We start from the raw sequence: 10,603 nt of genomic DNA on the forward strand, positions 1-10,603 counted from the left end.
TACTTGCATGAGGTGACTGCTTCAAGCTCTAAACCCTCAGAGGTAGTAATCACACCGGTGAGAAGAGGGGCATTCTTCTTACTTGACCACGTAACCTTTGTTTTTAGCGCAGTAAGTCAAGTCGCATGTGTAGGGTATTAAGCCGTATTGTTTTTGCTTTAGAAACTTTACAATATCAGAGTAGTCATCTACAAGATGGCACTGTCCATAGGAGGCTCTAAATGTTGTACCTCTATGTTTCATTGTCATGCTTTCTTCTCGACTGCTAACGTTGACGTTAGTGGTCTTGCTCTCTCTCTCTCTGCCAGTCATTCTATTAGAGACGAATTTCAACTAACAGGGAATGATACTTACTGTTATTATTACGCACATGCATTGAATTAACATCCTAATCATTGGGTGTGTTCGTAAATTCACTCTGGAGTGCCAGAGTGCACTCTGGCTGTTTGTAAATTTAGAGCTTTGTCAGATTGTCCTTTGGAGCGGGCCCACTGGACGCTCTGGCTGAGGAGTAGAGTTGATCCGAGCATTCTGACCTCACAACCTCAGTCAAGCGCCCAAGCTAACTGGCTAACGTTGGCTAGCTTTCTAGCTACAGTACTTCCAGACCCAAATAAGAGAACACCTCACTCTGACCATTTTACTTGACCAAGCAGAGCTGGTTAGGCTGTGTTCATATTATCTAGAGCGTTGGTGGCTGTAACTGTGCTGCTGGCAACAACCGAGTTACGTTTTTTTTGCCGTGTTCGTAAATTCATTAGTTATTCTACGCTCTGGCACACTCAGATGCACTGTTGCCAGGTGTAACTGAAATCTGTAGCGCAATGACTACTCAAAACCCGCCCAAAAGGCGAGATGGCGCTAACAGACATGGCAGCTCTGCTTCTAGCTCCTAAGCAACTTTGCAGTATTTCGTTTTTTTGGGGTGTTATTTCTTACATTATTAACCCAGAATGTTTTTTGTGTTATTACATACAGCCGGAAAACATTTTTGGATATCAGAGCGGCGATAACTCACCAGCATTATGACCAGGAATACAACTTTCCCAAATTGGATCCTTCGTTCGCACCCCCCAGTGCAATTGAACTTATCCCAGAGGCTGCTCCAAGATGCCGCCAGCAGAGAAGAGGTATTCGGAGTGGACTTGTAGTCCAACTCAGGAGGCGTGCACACCATCCACTGCTTCTGAGTATATTACTTGCTAATGTTCAGTCTCTGGATAATAAAGTAGACGAGGTCAGGGCGAGGATCTCCTTCCAGAGAGACATCAGGGACTATAACATACTCTCTCGGGATATACTGTCCCCATCCATACAACCAGCTGGGTTCTCAGTTCATCGCACAGACAGAAATAAAGAACTCTACGGGAAGGTGTGATGTATGTTTCATGATTAACTACTCATGGTGTGATTGTGATAACATACAGAAACTCAAGTCCTTTTGTTCACACGACCTAGAATGCCTCACAATCAAATGCCGACCGTATTACCTCCCAAGAGAATTCTCTTCGGTTATAGTCACAGCCGTGTATATTCCCCCTCAAGCCGATACCAAGACTGCCCTCAAGGAACTACACTGGAATTTATGCAAACTGGAAAACACATATCCTGAGGCTGCATTTATTGTAGCTGGGGATTTTAACAAAGCAAATTTGGGGAAAACAATACCAAAGTGCTATCAACACATTGACTGTAGTACTCGCTCTGGTGAAACATTCAATCACCGCGGACACCGACGTCTTGCTCCCGGACAAGCTAAACACCTTCTTCGCCCACTTTGAAAATAACACAGTGCCACCGATGCGGCCCACTCCCAAGGACTGTGGGCTCTCGTTCTCAGTGGCCGACATGAGTAAGACATTTAAGCATGTTAACCTTCCCACGGCTGTTGGCCCAGACGGCATCCCTACCCACGTCCTCAGAGCACGCGCAGACCAGCTGGCTGGAGTGTTTACGGACATATTCAATCTCTCTGTATCCCAGTCTGCTGTCCCCACTTTCTTCAAGATGTCCATCAAAGGTAATTGAATTAAATGACTATCGCCCCTTAGCACGTCTGTCATCATGAAGTGCTTTGAGAGGCTAGTTAAGGATCACATCACTTCTACCTTACCTGACACCCTAGACCCACTTCAATTAGCTTACCGCCCCAATAGATCCACAGACGATACCATCGCACTGCACACTGCCCTATCACGCACGCCTCCAAATCTATCATCAAGTTGGCAGACAACATAACACTAGTAGTCCTGATTACCAACAATGACGAGACAGCGTACAAGGAGGAGGTGAGGGCCCTGGCGGAGTGGTGCCAGGAAAATAACCTCTCCCTCAACGTCAACAAAACGAAGGAGCTGATCATGGACTTCAGGAAACAGCAGAGGGAGCACACACCTATCCACACCGACAGGACCGCAGTGGAGAAGGTGGAAGGCTTCATGTTCCTCAGGGGGAAAACACATCACTGACAATCTGAAATGGTCCACCCACACAGACAGTGTAGTGAAGAAGGCGCAACAGTGCCTGGTCAACTTCAGGAGGCTGAAGAAATTCGACTTGGCCCCTAAGACCCTCAAACTTTTACAGATGCACAATTGAGAGCATCCTGTTGAGCTGTATCACTTCCTGGTACGGCAAAATGCACCGCTCGCAACTGCAGGGCTCTCCAGAGGGTGGTGAGGTCTGCCCAACGCATCACCAGGGGCACACTGCCTGCCGTCCAGGACACCTACAGCACCCGATGTCACAGGAAGGCCAAAAATATCAAGGACATCAATCATCCGAGCCACGGCCTGTTCACCTTGCTATCATCCAGAAGGCAAGGTCATTACAGGTGCATCAAAAGCTAGGACCGAGAGACTGAAAAACAGCTTCTATCTCAAGGCCATCAGACTGTTAAATAGCCATCACTAGCCGGCTACCACCCGGTTACTCAACCCTGCACGTTAGAGGCCGCTGCCCCATATACATAGGCATGGAACCACTGGACACTTTAATAATGGAACACTAGTAACTTTAATAATGTTTACATACTGCGTTACTCATCTCATATGTATATACTGTATTCTATTCTACTGTATTTTAGTCAATGCCACTCTGACATTGCTCGTCCTAACATTTATATATTTCTTAATTACATTATTTTACTTTTAGATGTGTTATTGTGAATTGATAGATACTAAGTATTTCTCTACACCCGTAATAACATCTGCTAAAAATGTGTATGTGACCAATAAATTTGATTTGATAGGAATGAAAAAAAACTTTTTTTTTTGTGCTCCCAAAGTCTTTATCCAGTGCTTTTTGTCGACATTTCTTGAAGCACATCAGTTCTAGCGTGTTAAAATGTTTTATGGAAAGAAAATAGGTGTTTCCATAATGACAACAGGTAAAAAGTTGTCACGACATGCGCGCATGCTGCTCTGTCTCCTCTCACTCGAGTGACTCAGCCAATAGTGGACTAAGCTGACTGCTGCAGTGCTCTCTCAACACACACACCCCCCTCCGGCCCTCCCCACCACTCACTCACTCAGCAACAGCCTGCCTCACTGCCTGATCGTTAGCAGCAGCAGTTCACAGGGAAATATCTACATATTTAAATAAAAATATACATATTTGAAGAGAAATGCCATATCGGCTGCACTGCATCTTAGACGTAACCCAAAAACCTGCACCCGCCACATCGTTTTCAAAGTAGCCCAAATATGGGATAACCTGGATGTGGCTACCCTGCTCAGATGAGAGTGCTCTGAAAACAGAGTAGATAGCTAGAGTGACTTTACGAACGCACCCAGTATTGTGTGGCTCATCCTTATTGTGGCTAGCTTCGAATGGGAATTCATTAGACACTAAAACAACCTCATCAGACAGGCTTTTTGACATAATGTGCTTTTATTTCCATTTGTGTAGTGCCTTTCATTTGGGTAAAAACGCATATATTAGGCTAGACTACACTGATTATGTAATTGGAACATTTTCATGATAACACCATATTGGGACAAATGGCCCAAATAGGCCAAGGCTATATCTTTAGTGTCTCTCTCAGTAATTAAGTTGTTCATGCTTAGTACAGTCATTATCTTTTCTCTCTGCTTCTCATCTCTCGATGTAACATTTCCATGACTACAGGGGGCCTTTCTCTAACATCAAAAGGGGACAAATTACTTTGAATGAACAGGGCGATTTCACACCAGCATAGTATGAAAATATAATATGTGTCTCAAATTGTTCTGGCAATTCTCACATAGTAACTTCATTAGGAGGATGTTTTTTACATTTGTACCACAAACAACTTTTTGGGGAGAATCATGATGAAAGTGGCCATTTTAGGCCGTTTTTGGACCTATGTCTCCTGTAAGACTCTATGACAGCGCTCCCCAAACTCTGTCCTCGGGACTTCAAGCGGTGCACGTTGTGGTTTTTTAATTAGTTGATTATTTGAAATCAGCTGTGATGTGCTAGGGCAAAAAGCAAAACGTGCGCCTTTTGAGGACCCGAGGACCGAAATGGGAAACCCTGCTACATGATCTGTGAACCATGCACGATACAGACAACATTATGCTGTCAATATACTCCTTATAATGTTCTCTCAAATATGGAGTATCTTGATTTTGAAATACAAATGTTCATCACTTTATTTAGCATTATAAATATTCATATCTTAAAACGACCCTAATTTGATTTAGCTTATTTTTCGACATTATTTGTAATAATATACTCTTCCTTGCCTTCTCTCTTTCTCTCACACACACAGCTTCAGTGATCTTAGTTTAAAATCATCATTATTATGTCAAGCACAGAATTCTCTCTCTAAGTTGTTGTTGCTTCTCTTCTCTGTTTCTCTTTCCTCTCTCTCTTGATCTTTCTGTCTCTCTGCACGCTCTCTACGTTCTCTCTACAGCAGGTATTCCCCAACTGGGGTGCGCACAATGCCGTCGGGGGTAAGCCAAAAATGCATTCGGGGGAACGCCAAAACATTTATATACATATTTTTATAACTATATTTATATATATATATATATATTTTGAAAGTCTTCACATTTTCAAACAGTACATTTATATTTTCCGACGGGGCTATACATTTGGGTGAGGTTTTTGTCTCGCCTGAGTAGCCTCGTTTCACTGCCAAAAATAAAATTAAACCATCCAGTGTTCAGCAAAATAACAACACAATGTCAAATACAGGTAGCCTAGTCAAATAATTAACATCCGACCACATTAACCGTTACTGTCTTGTGGGAAACCTTCACTATTGCGCTGTCATTTATAAATGAAGTATTACAATTTGAAAAATAAGCCACGGGAGTTTTTTGCGCTAGATTAAAGACGACTTTCGAGTAGTAAGACATGTATAAAAGCAGCAGATACCATTAATAAGAAGGGGCTGATATGGTCTGATATGGTGAGCTACCGAGTGGCTAGGACAGGCAAGCCCCATACTATTGTGGAGGACTTAATTCCTCCTGCTGACGCGGATATGGCTGGGACAATGCTGGGGGGAAAGGCCAAAAAAACTATACAGACAATGACTTCATCAAACAACACTGTTTCACGACGCATCAGTGACATGGCAGGAGATGTTTTGAAACAAGCCAGTGAATTATATGCGTTACAGCTGGATGAGTCAACAGACGTGGCGGGCCTGGCACAGCTCCTTGTATATGTCCGTTACGTTTATGGGGGTTCAATTAAGGAAGACATCCTCTTCTGCAAACCACTGTAAACCAGGACAACATGAGAGGATATTTTTAAAGTACTGGACAGCTTTGTGACATCAAATGGACTTTGGTGGTCAAGATGTGTTGGCTTTTGCGCCATCAGTGCAGATATCATAACAGGGAGACATAGTGGAGTGGTAACGTAGGTGTAAGCAGTTGCTCCCGACACCACTTGGGTACACTGCAGAATCCACCTAGAGGCTCTTGCTGCCAAGGGAATGCCTGACAGCTTGAAAGACATTTTGGACACTACAGTGAAATGGTTAACTTTGTTAAAGCAAGGCCCCTGAACTCTCTTGTATTTTCTGCATTATGCAATGATATTGGCAGCGACCATGAAAAGCTTTCACAGCATACAGAAGTGCACTGGTTATCAAGGGGCAAAGTATTGACACGTTTCATTGAATTGAGAGACGAGCTTAAAGTTCCTCACTGACCATACTTTTCACTTGTCTGACCGCTTGCATGATGACAAGTTTCTCACACGACTGTCTATCTGGGTGATATTTCTTCTCGCCTGAATGATCTGAATCTAGGATTTCAGGAACTCTCCACAACTACAATCAATGTGCGGGACAAAATTAAGGCTATGATTAAGAAGTTAGAGCTCTTCTCTGTCTCTATTAACAAGGACAACACACAGGTCTTTCCATCATTGTATGATTTTTTTTGTGTGCAAATGAACTCAAGCTTACGGACAACGTAAAATGTGATATAGTGAAGCAGCTGAGTGAGCTAGGTGCGCAATTACGCAGGTACTTTCCCGAAATGGACTACACAAACACCTGGATTCGTTATCCCATTCATGCCCGGCCTCCAGTCCACTCACCGATATCTGAACAAGAGAGCCTCATCGAAATTGCAACAAGTGGTTCTGTGAAAATTTAATTTAATCAGAAACCACTGCCATATTTCTGGATAGGGAGCGCTCTGAGTTTCTTGCCTTGGCAAATCGCGCTGTTAAGACACTGATGCCCTTTGCAACCACTTACCTATGTGAGAGTGGATTCTCGTCCCTCACTAGCATGAATACTAAATACAGGCACAGACTGTGTGGAAAATTATTTAAGACAGACGCTCTCCAATACAACCCAACATTGCAGAGTTATGTGCATCCTTTCAAGCACACCCTTCTCATTAACCTGTGGTGAGTTATTCACCATTTTTTATGAACAAGTAAGGTTTTATATGTAAGATGGTGAAATAAAGAGCAAAATTATTTATTATTATTTGTGCCCTGGTCCTATACGAGCTCTTTGTCACTTCCCACGAGTCGGGTTGTGACAAACTCACACTCATTCTTATGTTTAATAAATGTATCATATAGTGTGTGTGTGTGTGTGTGGCAAGCTTCAATGATGGCAAAAAAAAAAACATTTGAGAGTGAGCTGACCCCAGTAGTGGAGGAGGTACGCAGCTGGAGGTTGAATGTTTGAAAGGGTAAGGGACTATAAAAAGTTTGGGAACCACTGCTCTACACTTAGTGTAGTCATTAAGCATGAACAACTTGATATCTTTTCTCTGCGCTTCCCAACTCTCAATGCAACATTTCCATGACTACAGGGACCTATCCCTAACATCAAAGGAGGACAAAATACTTTCAATGAATTGGGTGAATTCGTGCAGCAGTGTAGCCTAGTGGTTAGAGCGTTGGACTAGTAACCAAAAGGTTTCAAGATCGAATCCCCGAGCTGACAAGGTACAAATCTGTCGTTCAACCCCTGAACAAGACAGATCCTGACAATTCACTGTTCCTAGGCCGTCATTGAAAATAAGAATTTGTTCGTAACTGACTTGCCTAGTTAAATAACAGGTAAAATAAAAATTACACACCAGCATAGTCCAAAAATATATTTGGTAAGTCATTGTTCTGGCAATTCTCACATAGTAACTTCATTGGCAGGAAGGATGTTTGATATGTTTATTACATTTGTATCACAAATCATTTTGGGGGGAAAATCATGATGGAAAGTGGCAATTTAGGCCCTTTTTAGACCTATACATTCCTCCTCTAAGACCCTATGACCTGTGAACTGTACATGATACAGACAACATTGGTGTCATTATACTTTTGTGTTCTGTCAAATATGGTGAATATCTAGATTCAGAGGTAAAAATGTTCACATTCCTTTACTCAACGTGAAATCTCTGATCTTTTATTTCAGCTCATGAAACAGGGGACCAACACTTTACGTGTTACATTTTATATTTTCGTTCAGAATCGTTTTGATCAGTCAAATTGGATCCCTTACGAAATAGTAGCTGTCGGTCTTTCTCACAGTAGCCTAATTAAGTTGTTGATAAATATTGATGTGTTGCGCTCTCTCGCTCTCTCTCTCTCTCTCTCTCTCTCTCTCTCTACAGTTAATTAAGTAGTTCATAATTAATAAAAATGACCTGTTATCTCCTCTCTATATCAGTTGACTGTGAGTGTGCATGGGCAGTTAGTGCAGTGTGGAGGAGACCCACGGCCACCTGATCGCCCGCGGAGCATGCAGCCTCTGGCTGGGAGACGAAGAAGAGGAGGGGGGGAAAGGAGTGAAGAGTGGTATCAGCAGAAGGAGGAGAAGCTGAAAGACAGACCGGAGGAGCTGAGGCTGTGGGCGGCGGAGAATAGCAGAGAGAGTGTGACACACTAGGGCTGGGAATTGCCAGGGACCTCACGATACAATGTTTTCTCACGATTCTGTGTTGTGATTCGATACTGTGATTTAATTGGGATTTGATGTTCCAAACATATTGCTCGCCATATGTCTGCTGCAGAGGGACAAGAGAGAGCCATGAGAAAACAAGTTTTGATCAGTCATGGAAATAAAAGTGCTGAAAACAAGTATGAATGAATTTTTACTTAATGATTTGCAATTTACCCAGAGAAACTTGTGACCGTGAAAAGCTTTATTAAAGTGCACAACAAATTTTGGCATTGACCCTGCAATCCTGGACCTGGTCATCAGGTGCTCAAAGTTGACCTGTTTTGCATACCACAGCCTACCATGAGACATCCATGTCTTCGTCACTGGAAGAGTTTGATGTCATGGGCCAGTATGTATAGAAAGGTTTGTTCAGATCCAAAATGGTTGCGGTGAATGAGCATGAGCTGTGAGATCACTGCGTAAGATTGGAACAGAACAGCACGGTAAGCCTCTGATTACTGTGTGCGTGTCATGGTGTGTCTCACTGGTATCGCCCACAGCCAGAGAGGTGGTGAGATTTTAACAAATAGAAGGGGGGGGGGGGGGGGGAGAGAAATATAATCCTCTAGAGCTCTTGTTTGTTCCCCCTGTCAAAACTGTGCAGAAATAACTTTAAATCTCCATCTCTCTCAGTGAATCCAGAGGCAAAAACAGGTTTTTGTTGGCGGCTTGATTTTTGCATAGAACAAGCTGAATAATAGTTGTGAGTTGATTGTCATTTGTAGGAAACTGTTGGGTGGTTTCAACTATTTTAAGCTCCGGCCTTGTTTTTCGATTTTTATGAAATGCATCTGCCTTTCGGCTGTTTCATGATATCTTGAAGAGTTCGATAAAGGTCAGTTAAAATGCAAATATTCTCTCTCTCTGTCTCTTTAAGCTGCCGACCCCTTGCTTGCCAGGACCTGGACGGCTATACTTCGTTGCACCATGCGGCCTACGGAGGCCACGCCGCCACGGCCTCTGCCCTGCTGCCAGCGGGCACCGAAGTTAACTCCCGCACTGCCGACGGCTCGACGCCCCCTACAGAGCGCCTGTCGCTGGGGCCAAGTTGCCACCGCATCCCTCATGTTGCGCCAAGGGGCGAAGCTGGACGCCCAGACCAACGGTGGCCTCACAGCGACCCACCTAGCTGCCTCCCACCCTGGACAGGGCTCCGCCCACGCGCTGGAGTTCCTCCTATCGCAGCGGTACATCATGGCAGAGCTTCAGAGCAAAAGCTAGGAGACAGCGAGTGAAATCGCTAGCCGAAGTGGACCGCATGTCTTCCTGTTTGAGATGGCGGAGGACTGTAACAGCGTGCTGTCTCCCCGGTGACCCCACCCCCCTCACACACACACATACATCAGCCCTCCTTTCCCTCTACCCAGAGGACTTTATGGAAGAGAAGACAGTGTTCCAAGAAGTGTCTTATGAACAGTCGTGTACACCACCACATAGTCTTTCTTTGCAGTCCTGGGAGGAAACATCAATTCTCAGTATGATGACAGTTTCTCTTGTGTCCTCTGCACGCTATATTTGTCTGAGTCCCAAATGCCAACATATTCTGTACATAGTGCACTACTTTTGGGCCCTTCCCTGGTCAAAACTAGTGCACTAGGTAAGGGAATAGGGTGCGAAATTGACCCAAGTTCAGTGTCTAGGGGAAACTTCACCCTACTCTTGAGGGTCAACTTTGAGCCTGACAGTTGAACTGTTAATTTAAAAAAATACCATAATAGGCTACCCACAACTTTTAAGCGCAACTGAATATAATAACCAACTTCTCGCGTTGAAAACGGCCTATGTAGCATCAATTTTAGTCAAACATTTATTCCAGCGCCAAAGTTGACTGTAGTGTAAGTAGGATCATTTTGATCATATAAGTCAGTATATTCCAAAACAGACTTTTGTGAGATTTGTGTAACGGAGTTCGTCGTGACTTACATGAGGGTTGGGTTTGGATTACAATCATTCCCACTGACACAAGATGGTAGAATAGTCATGCACAGAGGAACAGCTGCGCTGACTGCGCTCTATCCAATCATAGCAGCCAGAATCTACAGACAATGGGCTTGTTCGACATTGCAGACGACAGTGCAAGCAACTGCCGACGGACTGATCTACAAATCATTTAGCACCGTAAGTAACTACTCATTATTATTTGTAGATCAGTCAGTCACCACAATGCATCATGGATTTGATGCTCTCGAACAC

At 43.7% G+C, this 10,603-nt stretch overlaps 1 pseudogene; it reads left to right on the forward strand.

Moving 5' to 3' along the window:
- Positions 1-4,928: 4,928 nt before the first annotated feature.
- LOC129841082 (ankyrin repeat domain-containing protein 49-like) lies at positions 4,929-10,183 on the forward strand (annotated as a pseudogene).
- The last annotated feature ends 420 nt before the right edge of the window (positions 10,184-10,603 follow it).

This window comes from Salvelinus fontinalis, chromosome 42 (assembly GCF_029448725.1).
Source record: "Salvelinus fontinalis isolate EN_2023a chromosome 42, ASM2944872v1, whole genome shotgun sequence".
Lineage (NCBI taxonomy): Eukaryota > Metazoa > Chordata > Actinopteri > Salmoniformes > Salmonidae > Salvelinus > Salvelinus fontinalis.